General features: G+C 44.9%; 1 pseudogene; it reads left to right on the forward strand.

The window, feature by feature from the left end:
- Window positions 1-15948: 15948 nt before the first annotated feature.
- On the forward strand, window positions 15949-17330 carry LOC101838670 (annotated as a pseudogene).
- The last annotated feature ends 2518 nt before the right edge of the window (window positions 17331-19848 follow it).

Raw genomic sequence — 19848 nt, forward strand, 5'->3', positions numbered from 1 at the left:
ACAGCGTGCAGCCCGAGAGTCCTCTGCACACAACTAGACCCGTCACCTCTCTGCCACAGGCTTCTACTAGCTTGTTGTACAAGGTAAAGAGGTCTGAAGAAGGTGCAAGTTTGTGACCTGAAACTTGCCTCTTCCTTTCAGAAACAGGCTTTCCCATCTAGATAGGAGCCATACCTTCCCTCCTGCAGATGGTTTAGGGTCGCTTCCTGGCGCTGCGGTCTTCATGGGATGATCATGACGGATGCAAAGAGGTTTTAATGACTGGAACAAAAGCACCAAGTGCACACTAAATGGAATAGCTGTTCCTTTTCCCTGGTCATTCTTCTGGGTTAAGTACTATCGACTGGATGTGCCTTCTTTTAAAATACAACCAGGCACAGGTAGTTAATATATTGAGCAATATGTGGTGTGGAATGCTGTCCTCTGAACCCGGCTTGACTGCCACAGTTTTGAAATCAGAGAACCTGTGATTATCTTCACGAGGCCCACATGATACCAGATCTGTTAATGCCCCCTCTTAGAACAGGGAATGAGGAAGGTCATTGGGCCCACACCCGAGATTCCAGTCACTCCTTCTCCTCTGTCACTACGCTGGGGTTGGACTTTTCCACATAGAACTGTTATGGGACCACACATACTCTGTAACCCTTTACCCAGGCTCCTCTAAGTGAACCAAATAAACTTCACCGAGTTATTCTTCCGAGGAATGCTTACTTTGGTAGGTCATTGGTGTCCTATCTGGGACAAGGAGGTATTTGCTCACAGGACCCAGGAAAAGTGACCTGAAAGTCACGTCTTGTCAGGGAACTTAGCATTTCACAGTCTAGGGGTCCCTCTGGCCCCTCATTCATGTTCTAGTCACCCCAAGTGTGTTCTCTTTCTGACCTCCACTGGCCCGCCCCTTCATTTTCCGCCACTCCTCGTGATGTGGACTCTCCGCTGCCTCCCCAGGATCTGTGCTGAGCAGACGGCACTGCAAAAGACCCGGGCGTTTCTTCCCTCAACCCTTCCTCTGCTTCCTTCTCTTTCCTTCTTTCCTCCAACTAGAAGTGCGCTCGTACTTCTGCAGTTCTTATTCCAAGTGTCAGAGGAGCGTTGAAGACCTTTAAGGGAAAACTCCTCCTAGTCAAGAGAATAGAATGGCTGGGTGGACCTGATGTTCTATTTGGGCCAGTTCAATCACCTGGCATAAGGACCACCTCAGGAAAGTGGGCCCACCCTCTGCCGAACTACAGAGATAGGTGGATACTACAGTTTGCCTCCCAGAATTTCCTGTCACCCTCACTCCCCAGCAAACCCCTACAAGCCAGCAGTCATGGGACCTTTGGCTGGGCCTGGCCACCTTTCTGGAAGGGGTAACTCTTCCTTCTTTGTTTCTGTGTCTTGCTTTCAGATGCTGGCCGGAACCTATGCACATTTTTTCTCTTTGAGCTTCCTTCTTTCTTTAACGTTCCCCTTGCGTCGCGTGACCTCCTGTGTCTGACCTCCTTGTCTTCACTATCCTTATTCGCTTCTCCAGGCAGCTTCTGGAATTCCCTTTGCCTGCCACGAGGTGCTTTTCCTCTAAACTCAGATGAACTGTCCTCAAGCTCCTGCTTAAGTCTGTGCTTAACTTCTCTTATTAACAAGACTGAGAACCGCAGGGATTAGTGGCGCTCGCCTTTGATCCCAGCACTCGGGAGGCAGAGGCAGGTGGATCTCTGTGAGTTCGAGGCCAGCCTGGTCTACAGAGCGAGTTCCAAAACAATACAGAGAAACCCTGTCTCCAAAAACAACAACAACCAAAACAAAACCAAGACTGAGAACCCCAAGAAAGGGCTCCAATTTCCCCAGCGTCGTCTGGCAACCATGCAGGGATTCCCCTGAAGCCCACTAACACAAACAGCCTATCATTTGAACTCAACCCTTCCTGTAGAATTCATACCATCATAACTTTCCCTCCATTCCTAACTTGCCCTGTTTTACTTGTGTGCCGCAAACACAGCCTAAATCCTGGCGCTTCTCTTCCAGGTCAGGTCCGAGTGTTCTGCAAGCCTATTGTGGCTGCAACTATAAAACATGCTGCTTCAGGCCTTTCCTGGGTCACCTTTGTCCCCCATTTGCCCCACCCCCACCCCCCAGCCTAGGCTCCTGCTCCTGCTGGCTCCTTTCCCACACCACTAAGAGACAGGTCTGTGCTTAACATTCTTTTTCATTGTTTGCCAGCTTATTTAGAGACAAGGGCTCCTTGTGTAATCCAGGTTGACCTGGAACCTGCGAACGTCCTGCCTCAGCCTTCTGAGCAGCTGGGATTACAGGCCTGACCCACCACACCCGTCTGGTGTCCAGCGTACTTTACTGAAGAGTAGGCAGTTGCAGCTGGACGTTTACAGACACAATGGAAATCCGCTGCACGCTTCGCTGTTGTAATTATGACCCCTGAGCCACGTCACACCTGTGGCCTCTGACTTGGGAGGCTAAGGCAGTAAATTTTCACAAGTCTGAGGCCAGCCTGGCCTGCAAAGTGAGATCCTGTCTCAACAAAAGGAAAGAAGCAGGCCAAAGCTGTGAAGGGTGGCGGTCATCCTGAGGCGGGCAGCTCGTTAAGGAAGCTGACATCCTTCTTGTTACTTTCCTCCCCACCCCCGTCCCTCCTCCAGAAAACAGTTCAGAACATAATAATCTCTGTAGCCTGGGCTCCGCTCCCACCGGGGTCAGCCTTTTTTAATCATTGAAGACCATACTGAACACTGCAGGCCAAAGCGGCCGAGTTTAACTGATTCATCGGTACAAGGAGAATTTCTGGAAAGTAGTTTCCATGATTTTTTGTGGCTTATGGAAATACCTGCTTACCCAAGAAAAGGACGGTTTGCTGAAGGGTCACCTTTGATGCCATCACATGCCTGGCGTCAAAGCACTCAGATGCCTTTTGCATTTTCAGAGGGCTCCCGGGCTTCTGGGACGTCCTTACCGTCCTTACCGAGGGAGTATTTCCTCAAGAGAGGTGTGAAGAGCTATGTGAAGAAAAGCATGCTTGGAACCCCTACTGCACACGCTGATGGGCTGCAGAAGCGTTCTGACGTCATCACCATCACCCGATGCTCCCTTCCTTCCCCTGACGAGAATTTCCAAATGTTATCCATATGAACAAAATTTAGATTCTCTCAGTTACCACAGGAACCAAAACTAAATGAAAACACACGCACACACACACACACTCCAAAACTTGAAGGGTGAGGATAGACGGTGGGTTTGGGTAACCCTTCCGTTCCAAACAGGTCTCGAATTTCAGGGTGGATACAGGAGACCTGTTTCTCCCTCCCCCCCCCCCCCGCTGTGCAGCACTGTGAGAGCTTTGATTAGAGGAGAAAGACTCTGCCTGCAAAGCTCAGCTTCCAGCTTGCAAGGCTTCAGCGGCTGATACAGAACAATGCATTATTCACACCTGTGCAGACGGGGGGGTGGGGTGGGGTGGGGGGGCGCCTCCCGGCTCAGCCTAGGCTCCAGCCTCTCACGTGATACCCAGCGCCGCCGCAGCGCCTCCCCCTTCCCCACTCCGCAGCGCCTCCCCCTCCCTTCCCCACTCCTCATTTCCTTCTTTGCTCCCAAAGGCATGTCGTATTTCGCTGGAAAGCACTCTGTGGCTTCAGCAATAAGCACTATATAAATAATAAATGGAATGCAATAGAATCGGAACAGTCCTGGAACCCTGACTTTGGCTTACTTCCCAAAGCAGGCAGATTTGGACACGCAAAAGCTGCTCCGTTGACAAGCTGGCTTCCCCTCCCCCTTTCCCCAAAACTCATTTCGCTTGCTTACTGGAACTTTTGTGCGCCTGTTTGGAAGTCAAGGGCTATTGACAGCCCTCCATCCCCAGTGTTCATGACGGCTGGGTTCAGTGTCAAGTGTATGTATGAAGTATGAAGAATACAGGCAGAGGAGGGCGTGTAAGAGAAATGACGACGGATACCGACACAAAACCAAACAAAAGCAATAACCAGCTGCTCACTCTAGGCCAGGTGGTATGCTGGGATGATACAGGAATACTTTGAATCCTGAGACACAGACTCCACGTCCAAATGAATGGCTGCTGTATACTGTAAACTGTGATCCTTCTGGGAACGTGCAGCCGCCAAGACAAAAAGTCTGTTGCTGTTGGGGAGTTCACACCAGACAAGCTTCTCCTTTGCTCTTGGATGGGTTTGGGGGGCTATTAAGGAAAGGAACTTGATGGAGAAAACAGCCGTAGAGATTCAGAACAGAAGGGCATGGAAAAGGCAAGTGGATCCTTCGCTGACAGATAACAGAGTTGAGTCCAGATTACAGAGACAGGAATTCACACCGAGGCTGCTTCTCACTGTGTGGGGGGAGGCCTTACAGAGAAATCCTCAACCGATCACAGAGTCTTGTACATTTCCCAACACAACAGAAGTGAGTTGGAAGATAAACTTTTACCACGGAGAGAGGCTGGAACCCAGGTCCTCTACATATGTGGCAGGCACCCTTCTTGGGTCTTGGGTACAGCCCTTTGCATTGTCTCTGAACCAGGACCTAGGATTTGTAACTATATGGACCACAGGAACCGTGGAAACTCGATCTGTTAATTAGGATCTGATATGGGATCTTAGTGCATTCTCTCATTATCTGAAAGTAATCTGAGGTTTTTGTAATCTAACGTCTGCAGCAGTTAAAGGGACTTTTATTTGCTTCCTAAACAATTAATTATATCAAAGACAACTATTCTATAGTTAGTACACTGTGGGTAATGGTATGTATAGCTCAGTGGCAGAGTGGGTGCTTAGCATATGGGAGACCCCGGGTTCAAAACCCAGTCCACGTAGTCACTGAAATATTCAAGAGTTGAAGTCCTTGTGTCTGGTGCCGATGGAAAATGAGAACTGGAAGAATAATTTGGCCTATACTTTCAACTCTAACTTTTGCGAAGTTAGGTTAAGACCCCCCCCAAGAAGCAGCAACAGGGTTAAGAGCACTTGCTGCTGTCGCAGGGATTTGGTTTCTAGCACCCACAGGCAGGCTCATAACCCCCTGTAACTCCAGTCACAGGGAACCCAATGCTCTCTTCTGCCCTCTTCTGGCTCCAGCACACAAGTGGCGCACACAGACTCACTCAAGCTCACACACACACACACACACACACACACACACACACACACACACGCACATAATTTTTTTCCTAAGGAGATATATTACTTTAGTTGGGGAAAACTGTTTCCCAAGATGCTCCGTTTCATCACATAATGATGAAAAACAAATCACAATGATGCATTTATCTATTAAAATATTGTTATAAAAATAAACATTAGCAGCTTGCTAGAATATAGAAATATTTATAATATGATCATGTATGAAAAAGCTGAGAACAGCCGTAATTTTTCTTTATGCTTTGGTAAATACAGGAACCTGAAGTAGGCGATTTTGTTGGCGTAGGTCTGATTGCTTTTTCATTAAATGTAACTTTTAACAGGCACTTTAAAACAAATTATACACGAGTGTGGGAGAACTGGCTCTGTCCCTCAGCTGAGGGAGGGGAGTGGTCCCAGCAACCGGAACTGACCGACTCAGCTTCCCCCCAGGCACACATTCAGGCCTTTGAGCTGGTGCTCCCCAACATCTACCCTATCTATGACCTGCTGGAAAGTGGGAAGGGACTGACCCTACAGCTCATTTAAGACCCAGTCTCTAGACCTGCCTTTTCGAGAGTCACCTGGGAGTTGCTTTGCTCTGTTCATTAAACTTGGTCTTATTAATTTGGTTTATTGCATCAGCAGAGAAACCCACAACTGGAGATTTAAAAAATACTAATTATTTGTATTATTATTTCTTTTTAAGTTCTCCTTTGGAGAGGGACACTACAATGGGGAAGAGACTAGAAAATGAGTGGGATTGACATGCGTGATGTGAAACTCGCTAAGAATTTGTGTATTTAAATAAGAAGAAAAGAAATGGGTTGATTGTGTAACGTTTAGACCCAGTTAGCCATGTGTGTCCTCTTGTCCCTTCATGGTGGTCACTGTTAGAACCTTTTACCCCACTTTTTTCAAATGCACAGTGCATTACTGTCATTTGCAGTCACCCTCCAGTGGCACACTGGGACTTCTCATTCTTACCGGTTACATTTGTTTTTGTGTAGAAGAAACTCTTGTTAATGAGTCTGAATATTTCTTGCATGGGCATATTTACATTTGCACCTGTGTCAGCGTGGATAGTGGCCAGAGGAAATCCTGGGGCCACTCCTCAGAGTTTACGTGTTAGCCAGGATCTCTCCCGGGCCAGGGACTGGCTGAGTAGACCTGGTTGACTGGCTAGTGAGTCCCAGGGCTCCTCCTGCGTCCATTTCCCCAATGTCCTGGCCTTGTGAACTGCAGATCACCATAGCAGCTTTTCTCACAGGGTTCTGGGGAAGGAATGCTCCCACATCCTCTCGCTTGCAAGGCAAGTGCTTTACAGGATGGACCTACTTCCTTAGCTCTGAGCGTTTCTAATGCTACTATTTTCTAAATGTAATTCTCAGGCAGAAGCAAATAGGGCAAAGGGGGTCAGAATACTCAGTGTAAGAACAGCGCTGTCCAGGCAGTCACACTGAGCATTAATAAAAGCATAGCCTTTGTTTGGTGCTGCCTGGCTTTGCCCTGGATCACCGAGCATCGTGTTGTCAAACCACCTGAGAGAAGCATGGGTCTTCTGTATTTTTTTTAGATGTGTGAGTCTTATTTCCAAGCAGGAACTGTTTGCTTTGTGTTTTTCCATGACAAATGGCTATCTGTTTGAAAATGTTTAAGCGCAGCTCCATGTAATGGCAAAGAAACTGATCAAAGCTTAAGCCTTTTTTTTTCCTTGGTGTGTGGTTCTATAACTATCATTTTTAAAATGCATAGCTATTCCAGGACAAAGAAAGTAAATAGCTACAGAGGGAATAATGGAAGCATGGCTAAGAGCCTATTTCCAGTTAAAGCATAATTACAGTATAGAGAACAATATGCCTTCCTTATTTTCATGGCACATTTATAAAAATGCTGTAACTCATGAATGACTAAAATAATAACTTGAATAGTATTTTACAAAGCCCTTTCTTACCCATTATCTCTACAGTTCTACCCAAAGTAAACTACTGATCTACAAATGGCTAATAATACCTTTAGTTTGCTTTTCCACTTTTAAGATAATTACTACTACAAAGATTTAGAGTTTTAAAAAACATCTAAGTACAAATGTCACTGGGGCAACTACTTTACAGAATAATACACCTTGAAGGGGGACCAGCGCATGAGTGTTTATTCTCTAAAAGCAGTAGAATTCAGGACTGAGCTCAAGTCTTTGTCACAGATTTCAGAAAGCAAATTTTCTGAGGTTTTGTAGCCTACAGTACCAATGGGAATCTAGATGTGATAAAACACGGGGTCCAAATTTTCTATCTACTGCAGCCACCATTAGGGGTTTGCTTTAAAATGGAGATGAATTTTGTGGCACCATCCTAGTGGGACTGGGAGGGATGCTGTCTGAGCAGGGGAGGGAGATTGTCGTGCTCAGAGGATGGGGCCTGGCAGGCTGATGGAAAGAGAGCTGGATTCACATGGTCTCTTTGTAGTTGGTCATAGATGTTCTAGGGATGGTGCTTGGCTCCAGAGGCTGACTCTAGGAGCTCTCTGGGGCCAGAGAATGTACAGGGAACATGCTTGACAGTGGTTTCAGCCACAGTGAGGCCTCTGGGGACCCAAGGTGAGGCAGCAGGGCTCCATCCAGGGGCCCAGGGCATGTCACAATCCTGCCTCAGGTGGTGTCTAGATCCCTGTAGTCCTGACTAAGGGGAAGAAAGCAGGCTATTTATTTTATTAGAATTCTAGTAATGTTAACACTTTTCAGAAGAGGGACCAAGACGGCTTGCCAGTCTTGTCAGCTAGGTCAGGTAAGAGAATGGACTCAGGGTGGAGCATAGTGATGTCCATCTCACAGCAGGCTTGAGAGGACCAAAGTCAGCCTGGGGTATACAGCATATCCACAGCTAGCCCAGCCCCAAAACAGGAAAAGGAGAGGCAAAGAAAGGATAGGTACTCAGGAACTGTAACTTTAGTGAGGGGCTCCACTGTCAGGATCGGACAAAGCCGGCCATGGATTCAGAGACCCTCGTACACTGTAGAGGGATGCTCTTCCTCACTTGGTTTAATGAGTATAGCTGACACTGAAGTCTAGTGGAAATCTTGAGGGACTTAAAAGGACAGCTGAGCTCAGAGCCCTTCTGTAGACTCAATTGGTCCAGCAGTGTAGTATTATGGGGTAATCCTTTCCTGCGCCATGAGGATGTGTCTTTGCCAAAGCACCTTCTGATTGGTTTAATAAAAGAGCTGACTGGCTAGTAGCCTGGCAGGAGGTACAGGCAGGACAGGCAGCCAGAGGATGCTCAGAGGGAGAAGGGCAGAGTCTAGGGAGTAACAAGAGAGGCAGAGAGAAGCATTGCGGTGTTGAAAGAAGGTACAGCCCTGTGGCAGAGGGTAGACTGGAAATATGGGTTCTGTTGTGGCACAAACCTTTAATCCCAGCACTGAAGAGGCGGATCTCTGTGAGTTCCAGGTCAGCCTCGTCTACATAGCTAGTCCAGGACAGGCTCCAAAGCTACACAGAGAAACCCTGTCTTGAAGAACAAAGAAAGAAAGGAAGGAAGGAAGGAAGGAAGGGAGAAAGGGAGAAAGGGAGAAAGAAAAGAAAAGAAAGAAAAAAAGAAATACTGGTTAATTAAAAATGTAAGAGTTACCTAGTGCCTGGTGTTGGTGGTGTACACCTTTAATCCCAGCACTCGGGAGGCAGAAGCAGGCAGATCTCTGTGAGTTCGAGGTCAGCCTGATCTACAGAGTGAGTTCCAGAACAGCCTCCAAAACAATACAGAGAATCCCTGTTTCATAAAAACTAAAAACTAAAAAAAAAAAAAAAAAAAAGTTAGCTAGTAACTATGCAGCCCGAGCTATTGGCCAAGCATTTATAATTAATAATGTCTCTAAATGGTTGTTTGGGAGTGGCTTTTGGGAGTGACTGCTGAGACACAGAGAAACTGCCTACAGTACAGGTCACTTTCAAGACAACCTGATGCAGAAGTTGGAGGGTCAGAACTGGGAAGCAAAGGGTTAACCACATAGCTCAGAAGTAGGGCACTTGCCTAGCACACAGCTATTGGGCCCTGGGTTCTATCTTTGGTACTGGACGATCAGGGGTCTTGTGGAACAAATAGGAAAAACTTTTGTTTTCTCAGAAAAGGAAATGAAGTCAGTGCTATAATTTGAAACCTTAGAGGCCCAAGGCAGTTAAAGGCTTGTTCCGTAGTGTGGCACTATTGGTTGGTTTAAATGAGACTTACCCACTTTGGCTCACAGATTTGAATGCTTGGTTGCCAATTGATGTAACTGTTTAGGAAGGATTAGGAGGTGTGGCCTTGTTGGAGAAGGTGTGTTGCTGGGTGGGCTTTGAGGTTTCAAAATGTCAGCCACTCCCAGTTAGCTCTCTGTCTTGTGTTTGAGGATCAAAATGCAAGCTCTCTTCTATTGCACCAGCACCACACCTGCCTGTTGGGAGCACCTCAGATACCCTGATCTTTTGGAGCCAAACCTGTACTCTCTAAGGTCTAAAGATTTATATAATTGGCCTATAGCCCTAACAAAGGAACCTTCTGGGGGTACTCAGAAGAGTAACCACAAAGGTAGAACATAGGAACACCATGACCCAAGAAACTTGTCCAAACTCAGCCAACCCTAACCATCACATAGGCAATGGCCGTTAACCACCTATTCCTCTCCTCTTGAACCTTTTACCTTGCCAACATCCTGCTCTATGTGGTTAAACAATAACCTGCTACGTGCACACCTGGCACTCAAAACACCCTCTCGCCCGGCTCCCGTTTTCCTGCTCTACTGAGTATATATTAGCCTGAGAAAAATAAAATTTGCCACATCATCAGAATCCTGTCTTGTGGTCTTTCTTTCATGTCTCTTGTACCCATTCCCAGTCCTTCTTAGGTCTCTTGCTCCAGGTTGATGTCCCAGGGGATGGGACACCTGCCTGCCTGCTGCCATGCTCCCTGCCATAATGAGCATGGACTCACCCTCTGAAACTGTAAGCTTCAATAAACTCTTCCCTCTGTAAGTTTCCTTGGCTATGGTGTCTTTATGGCAACAGAAAAGCAACTAAGGCAAGGGAGCTATGAACACTTCCTGGGGCAAGACTTAGCAGGAGGTGTTGCTTCCTCTGGGAAGCTAAGACTCTTTATTTCCCTCACTTCCTGGCTGCCATGATGCTCCCACGATGGTGAGCAGCTTTGGTAGAGACCCAACTAAGCATGGACCGAAACCTCCACAGCTAAGAGCCAAACTTAAGCTTTCCTCTTTGCTAGTTGGTTCAGGTCAGGTATAGTATATAGGATACATAAACCAGAAATGTACTGTGTGTGTGTAGTGTCATTATCAAATACATCATTGTGTATGCTCTACTCTTATCTAAGCAGTAAGCACTGTGGATTTGTTTACATTTACATCATCCTAAGCGTGTAACACTTCAAGGCAAGACAGCATTATGGCACAACCATGATGCCATGGATGATCAGAATTTTTCAATTCCTTACAGCCTTAGGGAACCAACCACAGTATGTACAGGCCATCACTGATGGAGAAGCCACAAATATGCACACCACTTGCTACCTCTTCCCTTGGTGCTGGGAATAGTACCCAGAACCTTGTGTATGCTAAGTATAGACTCTTCCATGGACCAGACCGGGCCCCATAGTTGCTACTGCTTTGTCCTCTGCCAGAATCCTATGGCCTAGAGAGCAACACTGACGTAGATTTCAAACTAGGATAATTGGCTCTAGTTCCCATATCAATTGTTTCAGTGTTTGTCCATTCTTAGTTCTTGGAGCCACTCTGTTAAGACTTCCATCATATGATAGTCTTTATAGTGGGAGGGAAGCTTGATTTACAGGGACTAGATAGTCACCCCCCTTGGTCAGTTAATGAATTTGGCCATCAGAAAAATGTACCAAGAGACTCATCCGGGTTTGGTTCCAAGCTTTCTCCACACGTATTCCGAATGTTTGTTTCACTGCTTACCAAGTCGAGTCCAGTGTAGCCTTGCAACTCCTAGCCACCCAATCATGACTAGTTTCAGAGACTGCTTGTGACGTAGTATTTCTATGTCTCTCCATTTGTTCTTAGTTCATTAATGACAATTGCATTTTTAAGTGGTCTGTATCCTTAAAAAGTTGGTAAAAAAATATATCAAGACATTACCATTTGGTTTAAGTTTAGCTCTCTCTGTGACTCAGCCCACAAAGATAATTACAGAAGAAGATGTTAGGGTGGCTTTCTAATGCAAGTTTCAGTGCTTTCATTTTAGAGACCAACAAAAGGACGATACAGAGTAAAACTTGGAGGCTTACAAGATGTAATGAAAATGTTCCTGACTCAGGAGATTATTTAGCTCTATTGTGATCTAAAAAAAAAAAACTGTCTTTACAAGTGGTATTTTCCTTGTCTTTTGCCATTTAAGTTTCCTCCTTAAGCCTTAGTTTTCATCTGTTTATTAAAGTATAGCCAGAGTGTTAACTTTGATCACTGTAATTCATCATAATGTGTTATTAATGAGTTGATAAATAAGAAATGAATAGCAAGATGAACGAAGAATAAGTTTTGAATCAGCAAATTATTTTGAGCGGTGGGTTAGAACAATGGCTGATGCTGAGAGCATCAAGGGTTTGTTCTTTTGTATGTTATTAGTGCAAAAGGACCATAGGAGACTAGACCACTCTACCAGGCAGCTTTAACACAGGTCAGATAAATTATTCACAACATATAAATTTTTCTAAGAAAGAAACTCATAAGGAGTCTGGCATGGTGGGACATTGACTTGTAACCCCAGCATTCAAGAGGCTGAGCCAGGGGAATGACAAGTTCTAGGTCAACACAGGCCATAAAACAAGATTTTATATCAAGGGAAAACAAAAAAACAAAACAAAAACCAAAAATCCTGCCACCACCAGCAAGAAACTCATAAGGGAATTACAAGCTTCACTGCTGTGGTTCTGTTTCAATGCCCATTTCAGTGTTTTAAAGAAGTGTATCAATTTCTTCCATATCTATTTTCATTAGAAAAGTAGCAGGCCAAGTAGACTAAATGAAAAATTACTTAGGAGAATCACATTTTTGTGTTGGTGATGGTGGTGATTTGAGAAAAATGGCCCCCAAAGGAAGTGGCACTATTAGTGGGTATGGTCTAGTTGGAGGAAGCTGGCTTTGAGGTCTCATGTATGCTCAAGCCATGCTCAGTGTCTCAGACCACTTCCTGTTGCTTGCAAGTGAAATTATAGGACTTTGTCTCGGCTCCTTCTCTAGCACCATGTCTGTCTGCATGCTACCATGTCCCACCATGATGATAAAGGACTGAACCTCTGAAAATATAAGCCACCAAATTTAAATGTTTTCCTTTATAAGATTGCTGTGGCCATGGTGTCTCTTCACAGCAAATAGAAACCCTAAGACAGTGATTTTCTTGGAATTCTTCACTGTGTCCTGTTTGAAATATTTTTCTTCTTATTTTACTATGAGGGTTGAAGTGTTTGTTTTAAAAAACATTACTTGCTTTTTGTGTTAATGTTTCCCTAACACCAGCATGATGTATAAAGTTCTTCCTCTAAATTCTGCTATTTTAATGTTTGAAAAATATTGAATAACCCAACATTTATAAAAATTGCAGTAGATAATTACATATTATATATATAATTATACATATTAAGAATATTCATATATATCTTTCATATTTTCATGAAAATGTCTTAGCCTAATTGTCTTTCACTTGCAAATTTATATAGATTTTTTAAGTGCCAGGAGAAGATACACACTGAAATGATAAAAGGGGGCATTGATTAGCTCTCCAGTCACAGGAATATAACGCAACCTTGGGGTTCTACTTGCTTCCATGCCTTTGCATTAATAATGCATGCACATATTTGCAAACAGAATTTTGCATGTCTGGGCAGAAGGGTTCTTGGGAGAGGCATTTTGGTCAAGGACCTTTCACAGTGTTACACACAATACCAAGTCACAAAATTGTACATAAATTTGGACTTTTATTTTGGAGAGCCTTGCTAGGTCTTTTCTAAATAAATTTTCTAATAGAACTCATAGCTGGCCGGGCGTTGGGAGGCAAAGGCAGGCAGATCTCTGTGAGTTCGAGGCCAGCCTGGTCTACAGAGCGAGTTCCAGGACAGCTTCCAAAACAATACAGAGAAACCCTGTCTCGAAAAACCAAAAAAAAAAAAAAAAAAAAAAAAAAAAAAGAACTCATAGCTGGGTAGTGTGTGTGTGTGTGTGTGTGTGTGTGTGTGTGTGTGTGTGTGTGTGTGTGAGATTTGATTTTGTGTGTAGAGGGACACACTTTCCACGGTGTGCGTGTGGAGCTCAGGAGACAGCTTTTGTGAGTTGGTTCTCTTCTCCTACGTTTGTCTATTTTATGGAGGCTCTCAGGTCCTCTTGCTTGTTCAGTGGCTTTAATGACTGGGCCATCCCCCTAGCCCCATGGCGGTTTGATAAGTGATCTGAGATGATTTGGTACTGACAGCGTCTGTTTTGGAAACAAGCATCCTGGATATCTCTTGAAAATTTTTCATCACTCACACCACAAGGAAAAGTGTCTCTCTTTTCATCAGTCTGTCTATGAAGTAAAATCGAGATGTTGCCGTGTTTAGCTGACTCTTAAAGACAATGTCTCTGTACAGAATGGGAACTCTTGCTCTGCTTGCTGATCCGCAGAGACTCCGGCAAGCAGCCTAGCACCTCCATTTCCAGCCTCTTGCCTTCTCCATCATGGTGGACCATACCTCCCAGTCATGAGCTGAAACAGATCCTTCTTCCCCTAAAAGAAAAGCTTTATAATAATGAGAGTTTTATATGAGAGATTTGTCCTTTAGAGACGGAAAGTATTCAAGCACTATACTGTTTCCCTTTTTCTTTTCATCTGCTTCAAGTGAATTATGACAAATTGATGTATGTTTAGAAATAATGTAAATTCTTAGCCAAAGAGGGCTTATATTTGTATATTCATTGTAATTCAATGTTTCAATTGAAAACAGGTCCAGAAGTCTACATTTAAAAAAAAATTAGGTATTTGAAGTACTGTTAAACACTCAAAACCTTGCTGGGGATGTGTGCTGTCCTCTGTGTTTCACATCAGATGATGAAAACCTCTATCAGAAAAAATTGTTTGAAGTAACCCTGGTGACACTGGCCTTTAATCCCAGTGCTGAGTAGGCAGAGATACACAGACTTCTGTGAGTTGAAGGCCAGTCTGGTCTACATAGTGACTTAGTTCCAGGACAGCCACAGCTACACACTGACACTCTGTTAAGAAAAGAAAATCGCTTGCAAATACTGGTTTTAGAGATCTATATAATCAGAGGGTCACTGCTTACACGGCATATGCAAAGCCCTCGGTGCCTAGGGGGAGGGGAGTGGGCATGTGCTATACATGTTCCTTCTGAGCAGCTAAGATGTCAACGAGGTCTAACAGTTAGTGATCAGGGCGACACTGGCCTGCATCTCGCAGGACGACACTGGCCTGCGTCTCGCTGTGGCAGTTATTCTCTGAGCTATACCAGCGTGTTGCTTCTTAGAGACTGCACAGACCCCAGAACACAGCCAACAGCATCCTCCTGCCTGCTGCTTCTCCCAACTAGAACCTCTCACAGCCTAATTTCTAGCTCAGATCAACTCCTTGCAGCAGTCTGATAGGCTGTGAAGGGTAACTGTGCTTGAAAATGAAGCCAGATTGTTAAACAATTAAAAATTGCTTCCGCAAATAAGATGGTGCATAAAGGGTTCGTGTTTTATTCCTCCGGTGCTGGAGCAAACTCCTTCCCTCATAACCCTGACAGCTATCCAGGCTGCCTCAGACAAGTGACCAGAAATCACATACAGAATCTCTATGTTTCCCCCCTTTCCTCAGAGCAAGGAGTTGCCATGGAAACAATGACTAGCTAAATTTGGCTAGAAACAGTTGCTGTTACTTGTGCCTCCTATTAAGCACAGTGCTTTCCTTCCTTCAGAGTAGGAGAGGTGACCGGAAGAGCAACGCTGCTGGGCATGTCTTTCTGCCTGTCTCTTCTCCCCTCCCTCTCTTCCTCCGTCCCCTTCTTTTTCTCTCCCTCTCTTTGCCCCTTCCTCCTTTACATTTTAATAGCCCCAGCTGGGCTCTAACTCACCGCCTGCCTGTCTCAGTCTCCGAAGTGCAGAGACTACAATGTGCCATTGTAATCTGACTCGTTCTTAAAACGTTATTTTATGTTTACGGTAATTACCTTTAACATAATTTAAGGAACTTTATTATTGAAAAATACTTGCAGATAAACAAAAACATCACTCACCCCAACTAACCAGACCTGAAGTCTATACAACGCCATGAACTTCTGTACAGTTTGAACAGGCACTTGGAACAGAGGCTGTGGAGGTTCATATTGAGTTTTATACTTTTAATATCAAATGTGTCTTATGCACTCTCCGCCACCTAAAACAAAACGAAGACATCATGACAGAACTAAAACTAGAAACAAAATAGCCTTATCTCTCCTTCATAGCCGGTGTCCATCGCTTGCGTCTGTCTAAAACAATTACAAGTCCTAGACTGCGATTTCACTCTGTACGTCAGACGTTGTGCCATCTTCCCCATAAGGAGATTGGCTGGGAAGCTAAATGATGCTTCAAGACCACTGATGCTGTGCGCACATGGCTTGAACACATCCCGCTAGGGTGTATGTGTGGAAATTTTGATTTTTAAGATAGGGTACGACTACCCTGTTTAGGGCCACTGAAACTCTTGCACTCAAGACATTCCCCCAGTAAGTTTTCCAAGTGGCTGGGGCAACGACTTTATGCATTGAAATTTAATTCTCATTAAGAGACGTTAAGAAGGCAAACTCCGACAATGATGGCTAGAGGTGGCTTCTAGGGACGAGTAGGACTGGATGAGGTCATCGGTGTGGAGTTCCCTGACATAAGAAGAGACACCGGTTTTCTCTTCCGGTCCCAGGCGCTTCGGGAGCCACCGGATACCGTTCAGACATAGCCAAGTCCAAGAACCACACCACACACAACCAGTTCCGGAAATGGCATCAAGAAACCCTGGTCACAAAGATACGGACCCCAAGTTCCTGAGGAGCATGTGCTTTGCCAAGAAACACAACAAGAAAGACACGAAGAAGATGCAGGGAAACAGTGCGAAGGCCATGAGCACACGCGCAGAGGCCATCAAGGCCCTTGTGAAGCCCAAGGTGGCTAAGCACAAGATGCCAAAGGGCCCCAGACTCAGCCGCCTTGCTTTCATTGCTCACCCCAAGCCTGGGAGGCGGATTAGTTGCCACATGGCCTAGGGTCCTAGGCTCTGCCAACCAAAGTCCAAGCTGCAAGCCAAGGCAGAGGCCTCGACGCCCGCTAAGTCCCAGGCTTCGGCTCCAGCTCAGGCTCCCAAAGGTGTCCCTAGAAAAGGTTTCTGTCTGCCACTGTGCAGACAGATGGACTGGTGTGACACACCTACACACTATCTGCAGGTGATCTTGCCCTGTGTTGTTTTTACAAATAAACTTGAGGCAAGATCTGCTTGAGAGACACAGAGAGAGACAGAGACAGAGAGAGACAGACAGACACACAGAGAGAAACAGAGAGAGAGAGAGAGACAGAGAGAGACTCATGTAGACCCATTGGATTTTGCCAGCCAGAAGGCCACTACAGATGCAGCCTCTGGCCCTTACATCCCACAAGGCTGTGAGCTAGAATAGACAAAACTTCTCTCTAAGACTTGCCTGGTCGCTGGAAGCTATTAGCAAGAGAATCAGAGGAACACAGTTACCGAGCGAGCGAGGATTCAGATAGAGGTAAGACTGACACGAGAATAGTCTGCATTCTGGACTGTGCACACGTCTTTACTACCATCCTGGTCCATTTACATCTCTGTTTTTCTAGATAGCTTTTACGTTTATTGTTCTACAGACATTGACATATTCAAGATTCTAAAACGGTTTTTGCAAAATTGAAAACTTTTCAGTCTTCCAAAACTGTGGTTATATTTTATGTAACTTTCAATTCCCAGAAATATGGCATATTACATAACTTGAAAAATATTTTTTTGCTACAAATACCCGTACATGCAGGGGAAATAATTGATGTGTAACTGATTTTACGCATCTCCCTGCAGGAGACGGGATGCAGGAGCGTGCATATAGGGCCATAGCGATGGAGTCCTGCGCAGAAGGTCAAGTCCAGTATGATCTTAAGTGTCTCCAGGGTGTGAAGCTTTGTACAAGACAATGAGATCAGTTCAATCCCTGTGCATGAATTCAGAATTTTCGAAAGGCATAAGCCAGGACTGGGTGGTGGAGGCCGGAGAATGAGAAATACGGCTTCATGGTGAGTTTGAGGCCATGCTGGGTTAGTAAGACCCTGTCTCAACCAAACAAAACACAAACAAACAAAGCAGTGGCCTTAGTGAAATCGTAGACTAGCAAATGCAAACGCTCTGCCACTAGATACACCCCCAGCCTCAGGAGCAAGCTCAAAGGTATCTTTTGACTAGCCCAGGCTGGCCTGGAACATGCTACATGGTCTAGTCTGGCCCCATGCTCACAATTCTGCACAAGTCTCCCATGTACTGGAATCACGGGTGTCACTCATACTAAGCTTCCTAAGAAGGCTCCAGAGCCCAGACAAATACTAGCTGACTTCTTTTACAGCAGTTTCAGGCCTGGCCCGTTCTCCACACAGTCAGTCAGGGAGAAGATGTGCTTGTGATTTGTCAGTCTCGAAATCTGGAGGTGCACATGCATTTAATCCCAGTGTTTGAAAGGCAGAAGCAGGTGTGAGTTCAAGTCTAGCTTGGTCGACAGAGCTAGTTTTAGGACAGGCTCCAAGCTACGAAAAACCTGTCTCAAAAAACAAGCAAACAACAACAACAAAAAATCACCAGCCCTCCCTTGGTCTGTCTCCCACATTCCATGTGAGATGGTTCTACTTGTCTCCCGACTTTCACTCTCATTTTATGCCTGGTCTTTTATTAACATACAACCATGTTTTAGACTACGGTAAAGCCAAGATATGATATTTTATAATCATATGGTCATTTTTAAACACTAAGAAGTTTATAAGAACTCTGTGTGTGTGTCACACACCTAACACAGACACATACACAATGCAACTTTACATAAATTAAAACCTGTCCTTGATGAATGAATTCACCAAGGAAGATGAAGGAAAAGTTGGTAGATCAAGGCAAGGGAACGGTGTCAAATCACAACACTGACGGGAGAATTTCTTTTGCTTTGTTTTTTGCTACTCTGGCCTCTTTTACTTTCTTTTGAAATGCTTTTGATTTTAGCATTGTATTGCTGAAGCGAACACTGAAATGCTTTTGAAGTTGTGATGGCTGACGTCTTTAGGGACCATGAATTATGCTTTTAACTTATTTCCTATCACTCTAAAAGTAATATACCTGGTTGACATATCAGGTATTTCCCTCCCACATTAGAAGGTTGTAATCAGTGGAAATGTGATATGTTGGTTTTCCGTGAATTTTTTCTTCATTCCTTTCGATGCAGACATCAGAGAAGCATAATGCACAGTGAGGCACTCTTGACTAGCATAATGCAAAGTGAGGCACTCTTGACTAGCATAATGCAAAGTGAGGCACTCTTGACCAGCCCCTTAAGTGACAAATCCATTCTGTTGGACTTAGACCTGAACAAGAATGGCTTCCACCTGTCATAAAGCCTAAAGCCCCAAGAGCAGAGACTGTGTACTTAGTGCTACACAGAACTCAGCTTGTAATGTGCTAAGCATGGCAGCTTTTCATAACTCTCACAGAGCAGCAGCGAGAAGGGGTAGACTGTGTGTGTGTGTGTGTGTGTGTGTGTGTGTGTGTGTGTGTGTGTACAATGAACCACAACAGAGGGACTCAAAGGCAGAAAAGGACACATGGCTCTAGGAACATTCTACCCCTAACTATAATTCCCATTCCTTACCAGAAACTGAATAAGGTACCAAATGTGAGTGAGACAGAAAGACGTAAGATAAACATCCAGACCGTGTTGTGCCACCAAATCGTTTCAAATCACAGTGTAATGATGAGTATGGCGGGAACGCAGTGAACCAAAGTAGAAAGTGCCATAAGAAAACCAGTCGCCGGGGGAGGGCACGGGAGGAGGGGAGGGAAAGGGAGAGGGACCTGGAACTGACTTGTGAAGCAACCTTGTTTCTTATCTAAATTTAAACTGAAAAATAAATAAATAAAATAAATAAATAAATCATAAAAATAAAGGAAAAAAAAACCAGAAAACCAGTCGCCACTACGGAGCTACGCAGAGCCTTCCCAGCAGAAGTCCAGATGGCTAAGAAATATTTTAAAAAGTGTTCACCATCTTTAGGTATCAGGGAAATGCAAATTAAACCTATTTTGAGACTGTATCTTACCCCAATTAGAATGGCTAACATTGAGAAAAAAAAAGATAACAAACGCTGGCCGGAGAGCATGCCAGGAACTCAGGAACCCCCTGTCCTGGTGGTGGGAGTACAAACTGGAGCGGCCACTACAGGAATCAGTATGGTTCTCATTCATATGTGGCTCTTAGCATCAAATCTCCAGATTTGTGTTTAACTTAGAGTACCTGTAGGTTTAGGGAACTAGAGAGGGGCAGTCGGTGAGGAGGGGGAAGAAAGATTAAGGGAGTGGATAGAATACAGGTAATATGGAGGGGGGAGGAGGAGTAGCAGCAAGGGAGGATGACTTAGGGAGGTAAGGGGAGAGGCAGGTAGGGGTGGGGTTGGAGAAAGGAGTAAT

Source organism: Mesocricetus auratus, unplaced genomic scaffold, assembly GCF_017639785.1.
Source record: "Mesocricetus auratus isolate SY011 unplaced genomic scaffold, BCM_Maur_2.0 Super-Scaffold_100009, whole genome shotgun sequence".
NCBI lineage: Eukaryota > Metazoa > Chordata > Mammalia > Rodentia > Cricetidae > Mesocricetus > Mesocricetus auratus.